At 43.9% G+C, this 6134-nt stretch overlaps 1 long non-coding RNA gene across 2 annotated transcripts; it reads left to right on the plus strand.

The window, feature by feature from the left end:
- The first annotated feature begins 2583 nt into the window (after positions 1 to 2583).
- LOC135376663 (uncharacterized) lies at positions 2584 to 3869 on the plus strand. 2 transcript variants are annotated; one of them, XR_010417792.1, is made up of 5 exons: positions 2584 to 2684; positions 2752 to 2825; positions 2914 to 3427; positions 3536 to 3686; positions 3797 to 3850. It is a non-coding gene; the product is annotated as an uncharacterized LOC135376663 (long non-coding RNA). The 2 variants fall into 2 exon arrangements; XR_010417791.1 differs by having other exon boundaries at positions 3536 to 3869.
- Positions 3870 to 6134: the final 2265 nt, after the last annotated feature.

Here is a 6134-nt window from a genome sequence, read left to right on the forward strand (position 1 = left end):
TTTTCTACTGGCATGGCACAAAGAAAATGGTCCCGTAGGATCGTAGAATCGAATTGTTTTAGAGACGTGTTTGCGTTTGGAATGAACCATCGCCAGAGAATGAATCGTTTTTGAACCAGCGCAACCCAAGTAATTAGTTCACGTAGTTAAAATACGTCAGTTGGGTTAGGTTAGGCTACTTAGAAAGAGGTCATATTTTCTTGAATATGATGAACATATAAGTCGTATAAGTCGATAACGACAACACAAGACCGTTTGAAGTTCAAGCAAATGTTACCTCTTTCTTTGCAGACAGCAGCTAGCTTGCACCATTATAGCTTGTTCATGATACGCATGTTACTTTGGTTATGTCAGGAGGTTTGGCTATTTATATGTCAGTTTAGTTGGGTTAGGTCAGGTTAGGCGACACCAATTGGCGCAGTGTACCAGGACCCGGGCTGCACTGGGAGACCCCAGCATCAGACCATGCCAGAAACTTATAGCCTGGAATATATATCAATCTCGTCACTTCTCACACACGTCTGATTTCCTGCAACGAGATGCCCTACCCCTGAAAAGTTCAGTTGTCCGTAAAACGTAGCGCATGACTTTTGCAACTCATAAAAACCCCAGTGCAGGGACACCGAAAAGTACTCGTTTTTGTGTCTGCCTTCTCATTGTCCTCTCACTGTTTTCTTTTTGTTTATGTTTTCTTATTTTATTTTAGCGTGTGGCACCACACGCTTGATCCTAAACAGCCACCACAATGGTCCCCTAAGGCATGGGACAGTTTTTTCTACCCGTGCAAGCTGGGACGATTATTTCTGGCACAGGTTTTCACTACATCCCCACAGAATAAGTTGCTCACACGTTGCTCGCGACAGTACACTTGATTGCAGTGGGCACCAGCCCAGTGGCACAACGATGTGGGCAACCACACTTGGTAGGCATGAGACAAAAAGCAATCCTTTGTTATGACACAGCAAGACGGTCCAGCAATATAATCTTGGCTTTCTTTCTGTGCCACAGAATTTCAAATGCAGTGCTAGAAAGCATGCACATGAAACATGAGGTAAACATTATTCTTAGAACCCCAGTGTGTCAGGAAATATTTTTTCGAGAAATGGGTTTGGGGGGGGGGGGGTTGGGTAAAAATTGGGGAAATGAATGTGTGCTCTAAATTAATAAGAATTCGAATGAAAAAAAACTTCCAAAAAGCTAAATGGGGGGGGGGGAATTGGGCTCTATTACTGTAACGAACTGCACTGTTTGGTACAAACGGTGACGCAATTGCGTTTACTGGCTGAACAAGTCGGTGTGCATTGCTACAGACATTTCAGTAAGGGCAATTTGCTGGGTAAGAGTCAGGTTTCACCCCTAAGAGGCCACTTTCAATTTGGGTGAACATTAGAGTGAAACCCTAAGACTTTAGGCTCTGATTTATTTTGGAGAAAGTAGTAGTATAGTGCTGAAGAGGGTTAACACTAGTTTATTAACAGTTGTCCCTCTTGAAATCAATTACTGCAGGAAAGTAACGTGGTACAAGTAATGAAGATTGACACAAATGTGCCATATGTATACCAGGTGCTTTTTAAAGGTCCTCCAGCTGAATAATTCATAAACAACATGGCGCTATCAGAGAACTTTCATTTCACTGATCATTCCTGAGGCATTGGCCAGGAACTCAGCAGTGGGAGAGTCATTTTTCATGCTCTCATTGATTGACTAAAGCTCCTTTTAACCTTTTAAGCTTGTTAAATTTTTACTGCAGATGCCTTGAGTAATTCTGGTTTATTGATTTGAACCTTCAGCAAAAAAATGTTCCAGACAAAGAAACACAGTGGTTACATTTTAGTGATTTCTAGTTAATTGGTTTCTGCGTACATATTTCTTGGACGGAGCAGTGTATTGATGCGCTCTTACGCTTAGCTATGAGGCTGCCAAAGAAAGCTTTCTGATAGCATCACTTGTTTATGAATTATTCTGCTGGGGGACCGTAGTGAAACAGGAGGTACACTTGGGCTCTGACTTTGTGTGCCAGTACAAAATTTCGGAAAATCACCTTAAGAAAATGCAGAAGAAAACATATGCCAGGTAGAATTGTGAATAAGTAAAACTAAAAAGTAAGATAAGCACAAAATCCCTTGTACTTATTAAATATGAAAATTGGAATCACTTAGGAAGTGAACGTGAGTAGTCACTGATTGTTAAAAACTATAATTCTCGACAACCTCTTACGCAGACGTGGCCTTGCAGTCACCTTCTCCGTGTACTGTTTGGCAAGGTGATAAAGTCTTATCTTCCCATAACAGTCTGCAACATGTTTTGCAAGGTGAATGACATGGTTTTCGTCTGCACTGCACTCAAACATGTGCTGGCTCAAAGTAGGAAAAATGTCCAGTCTTGCAGACGTGCACAGGATGTCCTGTAAGACGGCCCTTGTGAGAAGCTGCCCAAGCTGAGCATTGGATGGCAAGGTTCCGTCAGAGATATGAAGTATTTGGCGAACATGTTTTTCTGTTGTTTTACAAATGGTGATGACACTCTGAGACGCACTAATCAGACCACCTCGAGACTTTCGACGAAGAAGAGCACTGTGTAGAGTTCTGTCTGTGAGAGCGTCAATGCAGTCAGCACAGGAGATCTTTCTTGTCACCATCTTGACAACGTACCCCGCGATGTACCCCACAACATCTTCAACAAAGGTTGACAGTTGCTCTGTATCAGGTACATCCGCGTAGTCGTGGTCTTCAACACGTTCACTCTGTGCAGTACCAAAATAGCGTGATGCGTGAATCTCAAGTTCGTCAAGGGAAGTAGCTGCTGCTGCTGCTGCGGCTGTCACAGTCAGTATACGTGTGGAGTCTTGGACGATACAATTACCTCGTGCTGTAGGCTCGATTTCATGGTGAACAAGGAGCCTCTTGTATGCAGCCATGAAGTGTCCTGCCGTTGGATTGTTGCACCACCCACCTTTACCCCTCAACGCACAGAAGAAAAGTTCGAGGTGGTCTTGAGAGAGTTTGTATGTCAGCAGATATCTTAACAGTGCATGATCTCCCGAAAGAAGATGGCTGCATAGGCTTTGAATGCTTGCCATGTTGATCAGGAACCCAAGGAAGCCTGTTTTTCGTGGGGATTCTAATATTGGCTTTCCAGATGCATCTTTCAGGTTGCCAATATATGCAGTCATCTCGTTGAAGAATGGAATCCAAAGGTGGCGGGTTGGATACCGGATGGGTGCTTTGAAGTTCTTTGCCAGGGGATTGCGGGAGTTCATGATGTCGAACAGACGATCGAACTTCCTGAGGAATTCCACTGTTGCCTCACATCCACGAAACATTGTATTGTTTATGTCCCTGTCACAGAACTCCAGAGCATCCGCAACACTTGAGCTGATTGTCTGAGCTGCCAAATTCACCTTCATCTTCTGACTTCCCCAGTCAATGTGAGCAGCCTTGAGCTTGTTTCCGGCGTGAAGCCCTTCTGATTGCTGCAAATTTTGGAGGCATACGAGGTAGGCCCACTTTATTGTGCCTCCATTGCTGTCTTTCAGGGTCCCCATTGTTGCCAGGGCATTACGAATGAGCTTCAGCATGTGGCAAGCATCGAGGATTACGTGAGCTCTCCAGGAAGAATCAGAAGGGTGCTGAAACCATGGCCTGATGTCAGGGCTTTTCATGTTTGCACCAAGGTCTTGAAACATGGTGAGGTTAGAGCCCAGGCCATCACTCACAACTGCAGCTATTAGAATTCCAATGTCATGTAGCTTTTGAAGGCAGAGGCTCACAAGGTTTGCCTTTTCCTCCCCACTTAGGCTGTTGATGAGAAAGTATGCACATGGCACTTTCCAGTTACTGTCCAAAGCAACCACAAGGAATACAAGAGCTTGCGTAGCTGGTTCCTGACTGTCGTCGTCAATGCCAGTGCCTAGGTTTATGAAACCATTAAAGGACTGTCCTGCGAACTGAATCTGCTTCTTTATGCTCATTTCATCGAGCATTAGTGAACACACGACACGTTTAGATAGCTTCCGCTGCTCTTCTACTCTTGCTATCAAGGCATCAAAGGCTTCCTGTGTAAATCCTGGCTCACCATGGATTGCACTGTACCATGACCTGATTGTTGCCTGGTGCGGAAGAGCCAAATTGAATGTCTTTCTCACATACTCATACGCTTTTGTGCAGTAGAACTGCAGCGTGAGAGCAAAACTACGTAGGGATGGGGGGTACTGCTCTCTGCTGATCTTCCCATGTTTGTTGTGTATAGTACGTAGCACCAAATCCAACTGTACGTCTGAAAGGGAGCCACGGAGAATGTTGCTGCACTGCTTTGAAACCAGTGACTTTTTCTGGAGGTCTTCTATTACACTTTCTGCAGTTACCACCTTTTTCTTTAGTCTCAAATTCTTCTCCTGGGTATGCTTCACTTTTTTGCTTGCACTTTCTAGTGCCTCGACTGCGACGTTCACCTTCCGTTTTAATGTACGAGGACTCTCTTGCACTACGTATGTATGGTCTGCTGCAGGACCACATGAGGCTTGTGACAGTTCTGATGATGGCCCTGTTGCGCCCCAAGATGGTCCTGGCTGTGACGTGCTACCAATTGTATCCTGCTCTACGTTATGTCTAGTGGCAGGGGGCTTTCTTGGTTGTACATTCTGTGTGACAAAGATGTAACGAAATATGGTTTCGTAAATAAGTTCCAAGATGTTATGTTGTAAGAACAAAGACAATAAACAGTTTTAAGTTCAGCAGCTATTTATTGCCATTATGCATTTCGAAGGTACAGGGAATGTTAAAGGAGACGATACTTTTATTTCAGGAATGATGCCGTATGGGGCAGTATGCAAAACTACTGAGTCCAATTTCACATTGGAAACACCATCCTTTTATTTATCCATGTATGCTGATCTCTGTACAGTGGGCTCTCATTAATGTAAGCTCTGATAATTCACACTTGTGGGTATTTTGTCTGGTTACTTAAGTGTCCTGCAAAAGGGGATCAGACTACTGTAGCTCAAACAAGTTCAAAATTTTGGGTCTGCAGGTTATGTGTCCAGTGTATTAAAAATTCAAACAGCACTTTTGCTAATTTCACACTTTTCATTCCCTTATAAGATATGCCTACGTTGAAGAAATGGCCACCACATATCTGCTCCCGTAAAACAAAACTTTCAGTAGGTCGCAATCTGACAGCCTCTGCTGTTGCAAATTTCCAGAATGTGAAATCTTCAAAACTGTGTCATTTCTTAATATGTTGACAGCTTTGCAAGCAGTTGAGATGCTGACAGGACACTCCCATTGCAGCTAAAATGATTACAGAGTTCCAGGGGTCCGAAAGGAAACTTGTGGCAGCATGAAGGTAACCAACAGTAGATGTACGCAACGTGGGTGACCCACGACACTAATTCGTGCCACACAAGTGTGCTCCCATGACCTAATTCTTCCTTGCAGCCCACGTTTAGATGCGCATGTCTAGTAATTGACACAATAATCACCAGTCCCCTGCTGGTTTGAATTACTGAGAGTCCACTGTACATATATGGTTCACATCTTTGACAGTTAATGCAGAGCAATGATACACTATCCAGAATAGCTTTAAAATTTGGATGTGATGCATAAGCTTTTACTTTTTGGAGGTGCTGTGGGAAATCAAACTTTGTTGGTACTGCGTCGGTCTTAAGGCGCACTGTCTGCCCAGTCCGGTCAAAGCAGTCTTCCTCAAAATGCCTGCTGCAGATCACCGAGGTCTTTGATGGTGTCCAGTCTTTTCTGCGCAGGTTCTGCACCCATTTTTTTAGTATGACAGGGCGGCTATGAGGAAACCTGTATCGAGAGATCACGTCTTATATACTGTCCCAAATAACATTGCATGCAACCAATTACTAATGCAGTCATTGCAAGCAGCTGACAACAAAGGTCAGATACATACAAAAGAGCTAGATGACGCATCCCAGTGAGATTACCGCAACAGAGACATTCTTTGTCCGTTCATGATCACAGATGTAATAGCGATAAAAAAAAACAGTGTGAGGGGACAACGAGAGTGACAAAGGACGAGACACAACTTCACAACTTCACAAATAAAAGTCTTTGGTTGGCAATACATTGCTGTGTTTGTCTCGTCCTTTGTCCCTTTCGTTGTCTCCTCGC

This window comes from Ornithodoros turicata, unplaced genomic scaffold (genome assembly GCF_037126465.1).
Source record: "Ornithodoros turicata isolate Travis unplaced genomic scaffold, ASM3712646v1 ctg00001205.1, whole genome shotgun sequence".
Taxonomy (NCBI): Eukaryota; Metazoa; Arthropoda; class Arachnida; order Ixodida; family Argasidae; genus Ornithodoros; species Ornithodoros turicata.